This window comes from Cervus canadensis, chromosome X, assembly GCF_019320065.1.
Source record: "Cervus canadensis isolate Bull #8, Minnesota chromosome X, ASM1932006v1, whole genome shotgun sequence".
NCBI classification, from domain to species: Eukaryota; Metazoa; Chordata; class Mammalia; order Artiodactyla; family Cervidae; genus Cervus; species Cervus canadensis.
Genome location: NC_057419.1, coordinates 110,107,489 through 110,125,780, shown reverse-complemented (window position 1 = coordinate 110,125,780; position 18,292 = coordinate 110,107,489). Strand labels below are relative to the sequence as shown.

At 38.4% G+C, this 18,292-nt stretch overlaps 1 protein-coding gene and 1 non-coding gene across 2 annotated transcripts in view; both read right to left on the bottom strand.

The window, feature by feature from the left end:
• Window positions 1–18,292, bottom strand: part of MCF2 (MCF.2 cell line derived transforming sequence) — a 117,853-nt gene that overhangs the window by 95,158 nt on the left and 4,403 nt on the right. The gene's annotated exons all lie outside the window — the stretch shown is intronic.
• TRNAE-CUC lies at window positions 9,131–9,203 on the bottom strand. Its single transcript has one exon. It is a non-coding gene; the product is annotated as a tRNA-Glu (tRNA).

Here is an 18,292-nt window from a genome sequence, read left to right as displayed (position 1 = left end):
TTTCAAAAGAACAGCATGTATACTATCTATGGTGAAACAGATCACCAGCCCAGGTGGGATGCATGAGACAAGTGCTCCGGCCTGGTGCACTGGGAAGACCCAGAGGAATCGGGTGGAGAGGGAGATGGGAGGGGGGATCGGGATTGGGAATACATGTAAATCCATGGCTGATTCATATCAATGTATGACAACCCACTGGAAAAAAAAATAATAATAATAAAAAAAATTAACACTTCAAAAAAAAAATTTTTTTCTAAAATTGCTTTGAGATTTCTTCATTGACCCATGTGTTATTTAGAGGCATGTTGCTTTATATCCATGTATTTTAGAATTTTCCAGTTATCTTTCTGATATTGGTTTCTGGTTTAATTCCACTGTGGTCTAAGAACAGCCATCATTTGATTTATACTCTTTTAAATGTGTTAAGGTGGTCAATATTCCCTATGAGCCTGAAAAGAATCACTTTTTTTATTATATATTTATTTATATTTATTGAACTATCATTCACATACCAAAAATTCATCCTTTTAAAGTGTACAATTCGGTATATTTTAGTACATTTAAAAAATTTTGCAACCATCACTGCTATTATTATTATTTTTTTAATTGGAGAATAATTGCTTTACAATGCTGTGTTGGTTTCTGCTGTACAACAGCATGAATCACTTATAAGTATACATACATCACTTCCCTCTTGAGCCTCCCTCCTACCCCACCCCATCCCACCCCTCTAGATCATCACAGAGCACCAAGCTGAGCTCCCTGCGCCACAGAGCAGCTTCCCACCAGCTATCTATTTTACACATGGTAGTGTATATACGTCAATGCTACTCTCTCAGTTTATCCCACCCTCACTTTCCCCCATTGTGTCATCACCTCTATTTAACTCCAGAACATTTTCATCACTTCAAAATGGAATCCTGTAAAATGCAAAACAAAACCACAGTGAGATACCACCTACACCTGTCAAAATGGCCATAATCAAAAAGAACACAAATAACAAATGTTGGTGAGGACGTGGAAAAATGGGAACCCTCGTGCACTGTTGGTAAGAAGGTAAATTGGTAAATTGGTGCAGCCACTGTGGAAAACTGTATGGAGGTTTCTCAAAAAATGAAAATTAAAAAAGAAAAAAGGACTACCATGTGACCCAGCAATTCCACTCCTAGGTGTATATCCAAAAGAAACTAAAACACTAATTAGAAAACATACATGTACCCCAATGTTTATGTGTGTGTGTTAAGTTGCCTCAGTTGTGCCTGATTCTTTGTAACCCTATGGACCATAGTCCACCAGGCTCCTCTGTCCATGGAATTCTCCAGGAAGAATACTGGAGTGGGTTGCCATTTCCTCCTCCAGGGGATCTTCCTGATCCAGGGATCGAACCCAAGTCTCTTATGTTTCCTGCATTGGCAGGTGGGTTCTTTACCACTAGTGCCACCTTAGAAGCCCCAAAGACCACAGCAGCCTTACTTGCAATTGCCAAGGTATGGAAGCAACCTAAATGTCCATCAACAGATGAATGGATAAAGAAGATGTGATTTGTGTGTGTGTGTGTAAAATGAAATATAAAATGAAATATTACTCATCCATTAAAAATGAGATTTTTGCCATTTGCAGCAACATGGATAGACTTGGAGGGTAATGCTAAGTGAAATAAGTCAGACAAAGACATATGCTATATGATATCACTTATATGTGGAATCTAGAAAATACAAGAAAAATTAAAAAATACAATGAACTAGTGTCTACAACAAAAAAGAAGCAGAAATACAGACTTTGAGAACAAACTAGTGGCTATGGGGGAGAGAGGCAATATAGGGGTGGGGAAGTTGGAGGTACAAACTATTGGGTGTAGGATAGGCTCAAGGATGTACTGTACAACATGGAGAATATATCCAATATTTTGTAATAGATGTAAATAGAGAAACTGTATTAAATTTTTATTTTTTTATCTTTTTTTTGATAGGTGGGTTTTTTTTCATTTATTTTTATTAGTTGGAGGCTAATTACTTTACAATATTGTAGTGGTTCTTGCCATACATTGACATGAATCCCACTCCTGGGCATAAACACCAAGGAAAACAGATCTGAAAGAGACACGTGCACCCCAATGTTCATCGCAGCACTGTTTATAATAGCCAGGACATGGAAGCAACCTAGATGCCCATCAGCAGACGAATGGATAAGGAAGCTATGGTACATACACACAATGGAATATTACTCAGCTATTAAATTTTTAAAATAATTTTTTAAAACTTTCTGGGAAAAAAAAAAAAAGAATTCCTGTAGCATTAGAAGTCAGTACAGAAAGAGTTAACATAGCAGGCCTCCACTGCTTATCCTTAGAAAGGCCGAATTGCAAAGTAAGCCTTTGGCTGGCATCTGGGAACTCTGACTCAGGAAGTAAACAATGCAGATTATGCTAAACACCTGCTTTCCTTTAGGGAGCAAGGAAATGTTGGTACCTGCTAGTGATAGAGTGCCTATGTCACTACCCACCACTATCAACCTTGCAAGAAGTCTCTAAAGAGAGTCCCTGATTGGCAACATTTCATATGTGTCACAACTTGTTGCTGGGGGAACTATTTAAGCACATTCTTTGTGACTCCACTTGGAAAAGAACCCTTGAAAGCTTGTGCCTGGTTTTCTCCTGACTTTATATTGTGTGCCTTTCCTCTTGCTGATTTTGCTTTGCATCTGTTTGTTGTAATAAACACCAGCTATGAGCACAACATTAAGCTTGAGTCCTGTGATTCTGCCTAGAAAGTGATTAAACTTGGAGTGGTCTTGGTGATACCCAACACACAGTCACTTCCCCAAAGGAAGAAGTAAAACTATCTCTATTTGCAAATTACCTGAATGTAGAAAATAATAAGGAATTCACACACAGAGACACAAAAACAATAAAGCATTTTAGTATTAATAAGCAAGTTCAGCAAGTATAGTATATTATTATAGTATATTCCAGCTGAGCTACCTAAAATCCTAAAAGATGATGCTGTTAAAGTGTTGCACTCAATATGCCAACAAATTTGGGAAACTCAGCAATGGCCACAGGACTGAGAAAAGGTCAGTTTTCCTTCCAATCCCAAAGAAGGGCAATAACAAAGAATGTTCAAATTACTGTACAACTGCACTCATTTCACATGCTAGCAAATATTCGAAATCCTTCAAGCTAGGCTTCAACAGTACGTGAACTGAAGAAGTTCCAGATGTTCAAGCTAGATTTAAAGGCAAAGGAACCAGAGATCAAACTGCAACATCCGTTGGATCATAGAAAAAGCAAGGGAATGCCAGAAAAACATCTACTTCTGCTTCACTGATTACACTAAAGCCTTTGACTGTGTGGATCACAACAAACTGTGAAAATTCTTAAACAGATGGGAATACCAGGCCAACTTACCTGCCTCTTGAGAAATCTGTATGCAGGTCAGATGGTCTGGTATTCCCATCTCTTTCAGAAGTTTCCACAGTTTGTGATCCACACAGTCAAAGGCTTTGGCATAGTCAATAAAGCAGAAATAGATGTTTTTCTGGAACTCTCTTGCTTTTTTGATGATCCAGCGGATGTTGGCAATTTGATCTCTGGTTCCTCTGCCTTTTCTAAAACCAACTTGAACATCTGGAAGTTCACGGTTCACATATTGCTGAAGCCTGGCTTGGAGAATTTTAAGCATTATTTTACTAGCGTGTGAGATGAGTGCAACTGTTGGGTAGTTTGAGCATTCTTTGACATTGCCTTTCTTTGGGATTGGAATGAAAACTGACCTTTTCCAGACCTGTGGCCACTGCTGAGTTTTTCAAATTTGCTGGCATATTGAGTGCAGCACTTTCACAGCATCATCTTTCAGGATTTGAAATCTTGGTTTCTTAAAGTGGTTGCTTAGAGCTGGGGAATGGAGAAACTGGGAGGATCCTAGCCAAAGGGTATAGGGTTTCTTTTAATAATAATGAAATGCCCCAGCATTGGTTTCAGTGATGGTGACACAATTCTGAATGTGCTAAAAACATTGAATTTAACACTTTAAATAGGTACATTATATGTATGGTATGTTAGTCAAGTGAAAGTCACTTCGTCGTGTCTCTTTGCAACCCTATGGACTATACAGTCCATGGAACACTCCAGGCAAGGTTACTGGAGTGGGTAGCCGTTCCCTTCTCCAGGGGATCTTCCCAAACCAGGGATCAAACCCAGGTCTCCCACATTGCATGCAGATTCTTTACCAGCTGAGCCACCAGTGAAGGCCATGGTATGTTAAGTGTATTGTAATAAAGTTGTTACAAAATAATAAATCAAGGAAAGAATCATTGTTTGTAAGAAAAATGTTCATCTGATTCATCTGAGCAAAGGATGCCCTTTTATTACCTCTTCTTCCAAAGGAATTTGAACATGGAAAAACAAATAGAAGTGGGTTCAACCTTTGAAAATGTGTGTTAAGGAAAAAAGATGAAGGTTGTGGGGCCTCCCTGGTGGCTCAGATGGTAAAGAATTCGCTTGCAATGCAGGAGACCTAGGTTTGATCCCTGGGTCGGGAAGATGCCCTGGAGAAGGAAGTGGCAACCCACTCCAGTATTCTTGCCTGGAGAATTTCATGGACAGAAGAGACTGGAGGGCTACAGTCCACGGGATCGCAGAGAGTCAGACACCACTGAGCGACTAAGCAAAATAATAATAACAATAAAGGGATTTTTTTTTTAAAAGATGAAGGTTGTGCATAAATGACATCACACAATCAGTAAGTTCACACAGTGCTTATATTTCATTGTTATCTTGGGTGATGTAGAAATATAAAATGCTGATATTTTCATACACACAAATATTTCTTATAGAGTTAATATGGCACAGTACTTTTGAGTGCATGCTTCAAAGGCAGACTGTCTATATTCCAATTCCAGCTCTACCACTTACAAGCTGTATCACCAAGGACAAGCTGCTTATAGTCTCAGTGTCTCAATTTCCTTTATTGGTAAAATGGAGGAAAATGACAGTAGCTATTTCATTGTGTTATTGTAATAAGTAAAGTCGTTAATATATAAAGACTTGGAATAGTGTCTAATATATGGTAATTACTCAATACACGTTGGCCATTGTTACAGAGGAAAGAAAAAAATAAGATTACAATTTAAAAGGTTTACTGTACAAGTGAGCATTCAGGCAGTGGCAGATAATAACTGGGTTAGCATTATGGTTCTGCAAAGAGTTTCATTCCCACCCCTCCCCAAACGGCCACAGCTATTCCTGGCCAGAATACCACTCCCATCTTTCAGTTCATCTGCAAATAGGGGAGTAGGTCATGGTTCCTTATCCATATCTAAGGTTTTGTATACAAGGAAAACTCTGAGATAGCATCATCTTTGAATATAAAAATGGAACTTTCGACTTTGAAAAACAGGGAGGAGTTTTCTTTATTGGTCTCATGGGGGGACTAAAAATCCTCAAAAATCTTCCTGCTGCAAAACATAAAAACGTAGTGGAAAAAACAAAATTAAATTATTTCTAATGCATGGCTCAGTTGGCAGGAAAGACAAGGAAATCTTCAAAGGCCAAAACCATTATAAGGGCAAATATCCTGAGAGAAGCCAACAGAGAATAGTAGTTGCCCCAGGGCAGCTGCCAAATCACAGGTGACTTAAAACCTGGTTTTAATGGTCATGCATTGATGGAGATTCAAAGCCTACAGCATTGGGAATCAGATCAGAGAAAATGTGTATAATCTTTGGGTAGGATAGAGGTTTCTAAACAGGACATAAGAAACACAAAGCTTAAAGAAAAAGACTGATAATTTAGGCTATACTAAACATAAAGTTTTCTTTCATCAAAAGACATCACAAAGAAAGTGATGATAAGACAAATTAGAAGCAGACACTGCAATACATATGTGACAAATAATATCAAGGATATATAAAAGATTGTAAGTCAATTTTAAAAAGAGACAAACAACATGACAGAAAAATGGAAAACAAAATAACAGGAACAACAACAACAAAAATAACAGGAACAAGCATTTCACAGAAAAGGAAATAGGAATGGTCAATAAACATTTGAAAAGATCTTCCAAGACATTTGTAAAGTGTGAAATGCAAATTTCAAGGACAGTAAGATAATCTTTTATTTCCAACACTTAAACAAAAATTTTATTTTAGCACAAAGTATAAAGGGGCTTTTTAATTATATGTAACATAGACAAAATTATTTAAGTCAGTAAACTTTTAAGGAATTCCACATGCTATCATTCTTTCCATTGCCAATCACCTTAATTCCTCTAAAGTCAAAAACAAGATAAGACAGTCCTTTCAAAAAGAAGTTTTGCTCAGTCCACAGCTGTCATGTCAGTTAGTCCACAATTCTTTTAGTTGGACTTCTCTGATCTCCAATGGAAATGGACACACTTCAAAATTCCCCACCTATAATCTTTGGGATCCAATTTCCTCAAGCAATTCACTTTAGGACCACATTTAGGGTCAGGAGATGGATCTGTCTGGTTTTGAATTTGACACCCTGTAAAAAGGCATTAAGTTCAAATCATAGTCACTCCTAAGCGATCACACCCAGAAAAGTACAGATCGTTGGGTTATACCAACCCCTAGTAGCATGAAGTGGATTTCTAAGGGAAGCCAGGAAAGGGAAGGAAGGAATGAGAGGCTGGAAGGAGAAAATGGGAATACAAATGAGGAATCCACATTGCAAAATCACTTAGGTGTCTTCTTCATTCAGGCACCAGCCACTCTCATCATCTGTGTATTTCTTCTTTCAACAAACTTTTGTTAGACTCCCATCTTTTGCCAGGCCCTGTGCAGTGATGGGGAGCACACAAAATCAGTCACTCGCTGGCCTGCCTCAGGGGCTCGTCACCTGGGAGAATGCAGTGACAGCTCAGAGTACGAAGTGTTACAATAGCATTGAGCCCAGGACAGCATGAGCGCACAAACGACGTGGAGTACTAAACTGATGAAATAGATCGTGTCTAAAAAATGGCAGGAAAAAAAACGTTTTGTGGCCTAACCTATGCTGAATACCTCCTGGTGTTCATTTTCAGCATTTTCAGTTTGCAGTCATGACTCAAAATTATACCAAGGTCGATGGTCTCTGACCTACTTCCAAGGAGGGGAGGAAGCGGTGGCCAGCTCCCTCATCCTGTCATGGATGAGATAAATGAAGGGGAGACATTCATTTCTGTAACTTTTGTCAACACCAAAGTTTACATGTTTCTGCATATGCGTCTAGTCCAGAGAACTGAAAATAATAAGCATGTAATTAAAATGGCTGATTTTGAAAGTTCATTCTAGCATCTTTCAAATCACTTGTAGGGAGGGAGGCTCAAAAGCGAGGGGAATGAGTGTGTGTGTGTGTGTGTGTGTCTTATTCACTTTGTTGTATAGCAGAAACTAACATTGTAAAGCAATTATACTCCAATTAAAAAAAAAACCAAATCACTTGTAAAGTCGATAGGCAATACGAAGAGGCTCACACTGATAAGAAAATGTTAAAAACTGCAGCGTAGAGCCTTTATTTACTCTTCTCCACTGTGAACGTTCTTTTGTGACTTGATCATGTGCCTTTTAAAATTTACACTCCATAAAAATTGACAAGATCTTTGCTAAATGTCAGAACTCTGGTAAAGGGCTCTTTAAATTGGCCATGAGTACATATATTATATACATTTTCATATATGTTTTATACAATTCTACATCATCTTCAAAACTATACATTACCTGTCATGAAAATAAATGTCTTTGAGAATTAGCTTCCGTGAGTAGTTCTGAAAGCACAGGTTTAAAAAAAAACCTCTTCATCACACAATTTTGAATGTTCCAGATTATTTCTTAGCAAGAGAAATTTTTGGGGAAAAAAGAATGTAAATCAAAGGGCCATCACTTTATTCATCAAAATCATACTCATTCAAGTATCCACAGTACAAGTGATCAGGGACAGGTTAGAACATGAGCTTAAAATCAGATCAGAGGCCCATGTAAATCCATGGCTGATTCATATCAATGTATGACAAAAACCACTACAATATTGTAAAGTAATTAGCCTCCAACTAATAAAAATAAATGAAAAAAAAAAATCAAATCACAGTCCCCAACCACCACAGTCACAGCCACCACTAGATAACTCTAAACACAGTGGCTTAGTAACAGGTAAATATTAATGTCAGCCTCTTTTTAAAAATTTTATTATAACATCAGGCCTTTCAAAAGCAGCTATTAAAGTATAAATTATAAGATAAGACAAGACGACCCACTAATGTCAGAACTCACAATATCACGTAGGCATATGACTAAGTGCCAGATCTCCTATTCCATGGCTATTCATCTCTTCTTAGGTTCATAAAATCTAATTTTGAAATACATAGCATCTGCAATGGTAAATCCAATTACGATGACTTACTTTAGCTTATAAGGCACGCAACAGAACACACAACATCTGTCAATGGTCCTTGGAAAGTGTTAATGGAAGGAAGCAAAACTGACCCTCTTTTGGAAACTGACAAGTACAAAATGGCAAAGAAGACCAGGGCAGCTGCTTTTTGCACTGTGACTAATCACGTGATCAGGCTGGCACGTACTAACACAAAGATGTCCTGCAAATACACACATAACTTTTCAGTGTCATCAAAGACTCTAAGAATACATAATCACACCATTTCAGTTTAAGTAAGGGAAATATTATTTAAAATAACTTCCTATGGTTTTTCTTGTCTTCAGGCTGCATATTGAGCAGCTAATTCTTCAACTTCACTAACAGTGGCACAGGAGTACCAGTGAAGGTTTGATGAACAGAGAACCCAGTGCCTTGAAGCCTGGGTGTGTAGAAGCCTGTCTTCTATGAAAGGAAAAAAAATAACAACATGATTTTATATATCTTATATTTCCTGTACTCCTGTGTGTATCACACATTTTATAATGAAATCATTTTTAAGCAAATGCATTCAAATGCAAGTCACAGTTCAACATAAGGGGGAAGATTACAATTTGGTAAAATGCTTAGATATAGATGGATTCTATTTTTTTTTAAGTTAGCTCTTTAAAAAAAAAACACAACTATTTACTTATTTATTTGGCTGAATGAGGTCTTGGATGTGGCATGTGAGATCTTTTTTTAGTTGCAGCAAGAAGCATCTAGTTCCCTGACTAGGGATCGAACCCAAGCCCCCTGCATTGAGAGCGCAGAGTCTTAGCCACTGGACTACCAGGGAAATCCCATACATGGATTCTTTGTTTTTCTCACCATTTATTTAGAAATAAGCTCCTTGAGGGCAGGGATTTTTGTGTTTTGTTCACTGAAATACCCCAACAATGTCTAGCACACAGGAGGTGATCTACACATGTTGAATTTATGTATCTATATCCATAAAAAATGTCCACACATCCAAACTGACTGCTTATAAATAACTTAAAAACCAAAGACAATTTCTTTCTCTTATTTCACTTAGCATAATACCCTTCAGGTCCATCCACTTTGCTGCAAATAGCAAAATTTCATTCTTTTTTTATGACTGAGTAATATTCCAGTGTGTGTATGTCTGTATGTGTGTACCACATATTCTTCCTGATCCATTCATCTGTTGACACTTGCTTCCATGTCTTGGCTATTGTAAATAATGCTGCTATGAACACCGAGGGTGCATGTATGTTTTCTAATTAGTGTTTTTGCTTCCTTTGGATATACACCCAGGGGTTGAATTGCTAGGTCATATAGTAATTCTTTTTTTTTTTTTTTAATTTTTAGTTTTTCAAGAAACCTCCATACTGTTTTCCACAGTACTCCACATCCTCACTAACATTTGTTATTCGTGGTCTTTTTGACAATAGCCACTTCGACAGGAGTGAGATGATACTTCATTGTTGTTTTGATTTGCATTTCTCTGGTGATTAGCAATGCTGAGCATCTGTTTATGTTCCTGTTGGCCATCTGCACATCCTCTTTTTAAAAATGTCTATTCGAGTCTTCTGCCCACTTTTTAATCAGGTTGTTCATTTTTTTATTATTTATTTTTAACTGGAGGATAACTGCTTTACAATACTGTGTTGGTTTCTGCTGTATATTAACATGAATGAGCCATAGGTATACATATGTCCCCTCCCTATTGAACCTCCCGCCCACCTCCCTCCCCATCCCACTCCTCTAGGTTGTTACAGAGCCCCTGTTTGAGTTCCCTGAGACATACAGAAAATTTCCCCTGGCTATTTAATTTTACATATGGTAAAGTATTTGTTTCAAAGTTACTCTCTCAATTCACTCCACCCCCTCCACCTCCACTGTGTCCCCAAGTCTGTTCTCTATGACTGCGCCTCCACTACTGCCCTGCAGATAGGTTCATCAGTATCACCTTTCTAGAGTCCATATACATGCATTAATATATGATATTTGTCTTTCTCTTTCTGACTTACTTCATTCTGTATAATAGGCTCTGGGTTCATCCACCTCATTAGAACAGACTCAAATGCATTCCTTTTTATAGTTGAGTAATATTCCAGTGTGCATATATACCACAACTTCTTTATCTATTCATCTCTTGATAGACATCCATGTTGCTTCCATGTCCTAGCTATTGTAAATAGTGCTGCAATGAACATTGGGTACATGTATCTTTCTCAATTATGGTTTCCTCAGGGTATAAGCCCAGTAGTGGGATTGTTGGGTTGTTTGTTTGTTTGCTTTTTTTTATGTTGAGTTGTATGAGCTATTTATATTAGGTTGGCCAAAAGGTTCATTTGGGTTTTCCGTAAGATGCTATGGAAAAACTCAAATGAACCTTTTGACCAACTCAACGTATTTTTGATATTAACCCCTTATCGGTTATATGACTTGCAAATGTTTTCTCCCATTTTGTAGGTTGCCTTTTTGTTTTGCTGTGCAAAAGCTTTTAAGTTTAATTAGGTCCCATTTGTTTAATTTTGCTTTTATTTCCTTTACTTTAGGAGACATCCAAAAAAATATTGCTATGATTTATGTCAAAGAGTGTTCTACCGATGTTTTTCTCTAGGAGTTTTATGGTTTTTTTTTCTTACATTTAGGTTTTTAATCCATTTTGTTTATCTTTGTATATAGTGTTAGAGAATATTCTAATTTCATTCTTTTATAGATAGCTGTCCAGTTTCTCAGCACCACTTATTGAAAAGACTGTCTTTTCTCCATTGCATATTCTTGTCTCCTTTGTCATAGATTAATTGATCATAGGTGCATGAGCTTATTTCTGGGCTCTGAATTCTGTTCCATTGTCTATGTGTCTTTTTTTGTGTGTCAGTACCATACTGTATGGTATCGCTTATATGTAGAATCTAAAAGATACACAAACTAGTGAATATAATAAAAGAAACAGACCCACAGATATAGAGAGCCAACTAATGGTTACCAGTCGGGAGAGAGAAAGGGGGAGGGGCAATATAGGCTTAGGGGATCAAGAGGAACAAACTATTATGGATAAGATAAGCAACAAGGATATATCATACAACACAGGGAATAGAGTCAGTATTCTATAATAATTATAAATGAAATACTTTTAAAAATTGTGAATCGAAATATTATATAATTATAACCTATAATTCTTGTTCTTATAATTTTATTTATTTATTTTTGCTGTGTCTTCATTGCTGGGCAGGCTTTTTGTGTAGCTGTGGTGAGCAGGGGTTACTCTCTAGCTGCAGTGCCCAGGCTTCTCATTGCAATGGCTTCTCTTGTTTCAGAACATGGGCTCTAGGCTGTGCCAACTTCAGTAGTTGTGGCACATGCGCTGAGTAGTTCAGCTTCCCAGGTTCTAGAGCACAGGCTCAATAGTTATGGCACTCAGGCTTAGCTGCTCCACAGTATGTGGGATCGTCCCAGATCGGGGATCAAACCCACGTCTCCTCCATTGACAGGCAGATTCTTCACCACAGAGCCACCAGGGAAGTCCAACTGTAACTTATATAATGTTGTACATCAATTATACTTCAACTAAAAAATTAATAATAATATAAATCAGATTAACGTGCTGAAGCAAACTGAAACTTTGACAACAGAGACTGCGCACTTTCCTAGTATAACAGCTAGAGCTGTGACTGTCTTGGGAACCTGCCTAAGGATCAGTTCAGTTCAGTCACTCAGTCGTGTCTGACTCTTTGCGACCCCATGAATCGCAGCACGGCAGGCCTCCCTGTCCATCACCAACACCTGGAGTCTACCCAAACCCACATCCATCGAGTCAGTGATGCCATCCAGCCATCTTATCCTCTGTCGTCCCCTTCTCCTCCTGCCCCCAATCCTTCCCAGCATTAGGGTCTTTTCCAATGAGTCAACTCTTCGCATGAGGTGGCCAAAGTATTGGAGTTTCAGTTTCAACATCAGTCCTTCCAATGAACACCCAGGACTGATCTCCTTTAGGAGGGACTGGTTGGATCTCCTTGCAGTCCAAGGGACTCTCAAGAGTCTTCTCCAACACCGACACCAAAAGCACAGAAGAGAAGAGAAAAAAACAAGTCAACAGGTACATACAAGAAAAGATGCTTAACATCACTAGTCATAAGGAAAATGTAAATCGAAACCACAGTGAGATATCACCTCACACCTTGTAAGAATAGCTATTATCAAAAAGAGAAGAAATAACAAATGTTGGAGTGGATGAGGAGAAAAAGGAACCCTTGTGTTAATGTAAATTGGTGCAGTCACTACGGAAAACAGGATAGATGTTCCTCAAAAAATTAAAAATGAAAACTTCCCTGGTGGTACAGTGGATAGGAATCCATGTGCCAATGTAGGGAATACAGGTTTGATCCCTGGTAGAGGAAGATTCCACATGCTGAGGAGCAACTAAGCCCGTACACCACATCTATAGAGTAGCCCCCACTCTCTACAAGTAGAGAAAGCCTTCTCGAAGCAATGAAGACCCAGCGCAACCAAAACTTTAAAACAATTAATTAAAAATGAAACTGCCATATGATCCAGCAATTCCACTTCTGGGTATTTATCCAAAGAAAATGAAAACAACAACTCAAAAAGATGTATGCACCCTCATGTTCATTGCAACATTATTTACAAATAGCCAAGACAGAAAAAAACCTAAGTGTCCATTAATGGATAAACAGATAAAGAAGCTATGGTATACACGTACAATGGAATATCATTCAGCCATAGAAAAGAAGGAAATCTTGCCATTTGAGACAGCATAGATTGATTTGAGGGTATTATGCTAAGTGAAGTAAGTTAGACAGAGAAAGACAAATATCAAATAATGATTTCACTTATATGTGGAATCTTAAAAAAAAAAAAAAAGCGAACAGACTGGTGGTTGCCAGAGGTGGGAGATGGAATGGGGGTGGGAGACATGGGTGAAGGAAGTCAAAAGGTGCAAACTGTAAGTTATGAAATAAATAAGTCATGAGGATGTAATGTACAGCAGAGTGACTATAGTTAAAAACACTTTACTGCATATTTGAAAGTTGCTAACAGAGCACATCAAAGTGTGGTGATGGATGTTAATTAGGCTTACTTAGGTAATCATTTCCAAATATACAACTATTGAATCATTATATCATATACATGAAACTAATATGTTGATTATATCTCAATTTTTAAAAAAATTTTAAAAAAGAGAGAAATAGGTAAATTTGACTCCAAAGTTAAAAAGGCTTGTGCTTCAAATGAAACCATCAATTAAATGAAAGATAATTCACAGAACAGGAGAAAATATTTGCAAATTAATATTTGATAAGGATCCTTGAATTCAGACTACATAAAGAACACAACTAAACAGTGTTTTCACTGTTTTCACTGAAATAGCCCAATTTAAAAATGGACCAAGAATCTGCACATTTATCCCAAAACGATACAGCACACAAGTGGCCAATAAACACATGAAAATGTCCTCAGTTTCACTAGCCATTCGGGAAATGCAAATCAAAACCACAATGTGAAACCACTTCACATCCACTAGAATGGCTGGAATCAAACAAGTCCTCAGAAGGATGTGGAGAAAATGGAACCCTCCTACAATGATGATAGGAATGAAATGTTACAGCTGCTTTGGAAGTCAGGGAGTTCCTCAATGATTAAACTCAACAGTGACTCTATGACCTAGCAAATACACTCCTCCATATATACTCGAGAAGTGAAAACATGTCCACACAGAAACTTGTATAAAAATATTCATAGTAACATTATTCATAATAGATAAAGATGGAAATAATTCAAATGCCCATCAACTGAAGAACCGATAATTAAAATATGCAGTCAGATAGAAGAATGAATACTGGCACATGCTACAATATGGATAAAACTTGAGAACATTATGTTAAGTGAAAGAAGCCAGACACAAAAGATCATATATTCTATTTATCTGAAATATCCACAATAGGCACATCTTTAAAGATAGAAAGGATATGAGGGGCTGCCAGGGGCTGGTGGGAAGGGCCAGTGGGAGGAAATGAGGGGTCATGGCTAATGGGCATGAAGGTTTCTTTTGGGGGTGATGGGAATGTTTTAAACTTGTGGTAATGAATGCATGACTGTGATTATACTAAAACCTACTGAAATGTATACTTTAAGTGGGTTAATTGTATGGCATGTGGGCTTCCCGCATAGTTCAGTTGGTAAAGCATCTGCCTGTAATGCGGGAGACCTGGGTTCAATTCCTGGGTCGGTAAGTTCTCCTGGAGAAGGAAATGGCAACCCACTCCAGTATTCTTGCCTGGAGAATCCCATGGACAGAGGAGCCTGGCAGGCTACAGTTCATGGGATCACAAGAGTTGGACACGACTTAGCGCTATATTTCTTAAAGCTGTTTAAAAAAAAAAAACTAGAAGGGATCCTGTTTTTCCCATCTGCCTTCTTGCTAACAAAACTTTTTCCACCTTCCCTTTTCAGATTAATACAAAAATTATCTGAAAACGGTGCAGACATATCTGTCAACTTGCTGGCTCATAATTTTCCAGAGATGAATACACAAATATAAATTATAAGTGCTATTAATAAGTCTGGTTTCCCAGCATCTGCAGGGTGAACCAGACAACTTAACTTCTTCCTGGCAAAGGCAGCAATATCACTGGTAAATATTTTTAAGTCAGAAAGGAGATAATTACCTTTCAAAGTAAATTTCAGCATATTAAAATGTCACTATATTTGCTAATTCAACTATTTTATAAAGCCCCAAACTTTATTGTATAAAAGTATACAATATATAAAAGTATAAAAGCATACAAGCATAAATTGCTCCTTCTTTCCAATATGCCATCAGCTTTTTATTTTTTCATTAACATGTTCATGTACACGTGCTTAATCGCTCAGTCGTGTTCGACTGCTTTTGACCCCATAGACTGTAGCCCGCCAGGCTCCTCTGTCCATGGGATTCTCCAGGCAAGAATACTGGAGTGAGTTGCCATGCCCTACTCCACGCGATCTTCCCAAACCAGGGACTGAACCCAGGTCTCCTGCATTGCACGTGGATACTTTACCATCTGAGCTAACAGGGAAGCCTTTCCATTAACATATGATTGTTTTTTTTAAACAATTATACCATGAATTGAAAATGATGGAGGTAACTGATAAAGGTCTTCTCAATTGGAAAGCAATAGTGGCTGCTTAGTATTTCTACTGAAGAAAGAATAATATAGGAAGGAATTCATCTGCCGCAGGAATTTAAGTCGCAAATGACTAAACTGAGTATTTCTCATGCCCATAAAGATTAAGGCTCGCTTAGCACTGAAGTTGTAGTTTCTCTCTTTGGAGAGCTCTCCTAGACCTCTTCTTTGTTGTTGTCAAGTCACTAAGTCATGTCTGACTCTTAGGACTGTGAGAGTTGTGATCCATGGACTGTAGCACGCCAGGCTCCTCTGTCCTCCACTGTTTCCCAGAGTTTGCTCAAATTCATGTCCATTGAGTTGGTGATGCTATCTAACCATCTCATCCTCTGTCGCCCCCTTCTCCTTCTGCCTTCACTCAGACTTCTTTACCTCCAGGAATAGATTATTTTGGTTCCAGACTCTGAGCAAAGGAACGTGAGTCAAAGTGTCCTGTGAGCAAATCGAACAGTGCAAACATTTGAACAACGAACCACAAAAATGACTTGTCTCTTTGGAGCACGGCTTCCACTTGTGCTCTATTAAATAAGACCTGGGGAAAAGGTCATCCCCAAGTCTTTATTGAGGGAAACAAACAACTGTCCCTTCTCACTGATCTCCTCTCTAGACTCATTCATCCAGGCTTTAAATACCACCTACGAGGCTGATGACTCCCAAGTTTATATCCCCAAGCCAGCTCCCTTCCCTGAAGACCAGATTTCTATATCCATTTGCCAACTCAACAACTCTGCATGGACACTGAATAGACACCTCAAAGTTATTAGGTCTTAAACCAAACTCTTTTTGGGGCTGTGCCACTTGGCTCATGGGACCTCAGTTCTCAGACCAGGGATTGAACCTGGACCTATAGCAGTGAAAGCATTGAGTCCTAACCACTGGACCACCAGGGAATTCCCCCTCAAAGCAAACTTACAATCCTCATGATTTCACCACACCCTGCTCCACCTACAGGCATCTCCATTGATGACAATTCCTTCCATCTGCTTGCTCAGGTCCAAATTCTCAGTCATCCTTGATGCATCTCTTGCTCTCAGGGCCCATATCCAAACCATGAGCAAATAATTTTGGGTCTACTTTCAAAATATACCCAGACTCTCACCACCTCCATCGTTACCTCTCTGGTTCAAGCCACCATCATCAATCTTCACAGCCTCCTAATTGGTGAACTTTTTCTGGATACGAGGTAAGTCTCTCCTTTGCTCAGAACCTGCCTATGGCTCCTCATGTGACTCAGAGTAAAAGCCAAGATCCTTACCATGCCTTTTACGATCCAGACCTGTTACTTCTTTGGCTTTATCTCTGTCTGTCTCTGTCACACACACACACACACACACACACACACACACACACACACAACTTCTGCCACACTGCTTCTCTTCCCATTCCTTGAATTTGTCAGTACTTTGCCATCTCAAGGCTTTTACATTGATTGTCCCCTCTGCCGAGAACACTCCCTCAGACCCCTCTGGTGACATCCTACCTTCTCTTAGGGCTTTGCTCACTGTCACCTTCCCAGTGCTGAAATGAACAAGAAGCCAGTCAAAGCCTTACATTCACCATGCATACACAATGAGGGGTGGACTTGGGTGAAAAAGAAATGAGAGGACGGCCTCTTGCTGGGTTCAGAATAAGACCTGGATCAGACAGGAGGTATCTCTCTTAGGGGGCTGACCTCTGCTTCTGTGCTGGGGCAGGTGAGGAGCAGGTTTTTTATTGAGCCTTCAGAGATTGCTTGGTTGAGAAGATACCATAGAGGGACTTTTGCTTTCAATCCTTGGGAGCAACTCCTAAGATTGAAATACCTCCTGGTGCCAAGCACTTGCAGGCATGCCCGAGAAATGTAATGGATAAAATGAATCTCAATTTTCTGATGGATTTTTAATACATTTATCTGTTTCCTTTATAAGAGAGTAAACTATTACAATTTCACAAATTGTAATAGCTCAATTTGTAAGAAAACACAGGTTTCAGTCATAACTGATTTAACAGCCTCAACCCTCCAGGACACAAGTAAGAACTAGGAAAAAAAAACAAAAAGCTTTTAGGAACAGAAATAGACACACAGATATAGATACTAGGTAAACTAGGGGTTACCAGGGGGAGTGGGAAGGAAGGAGGAGCAAGATGGGGAAGGGGATTGAGAGGTGCAAAGTACTAGGAATAAAAGAAATACAGCATGGGGAACACAACCAATATTTTGTAATAACTTTGTATGCAGAATAATTTATAAAAATACTGAATCACTATGTTGTACTCTTGAAACTAATATTTTAAGTCAAGTATACTTCAATCTTTAAAAAAAAAAGCTTTTATGCAACCAGAAGAGATCATATTAAAGTCCATATACATTAGTATTAATAGAAGCAGAATCCCCACAACCCTACTCATAGTCTGTTTACTCATATTTTGCAAACAACACTAACACGTGTGGTTCTCTCATTTCTTAGCTCATAACACATCAGAATGGGCAATGAAGGAGGGAGATTAGAGGATTAGGCAGTAACTGCTGGCTGGTAGAAACAGTTAAAATAACAGCAGCAAGAAATGGCAGCTAAAAAATAAATTAAAAAAATAATAAATAAGAAAAAAAAAAGAAATGGCAGCTATGAGGGGTGGGAGGGAGGCACAAGAGGGAGGGGATATATGTATACATACAGCTGATTCACTTTGTGGTACAGCAGGAACTAACACAACATTGTAAGGCAACTACACCTCAAAAAAAAAAAAAAAG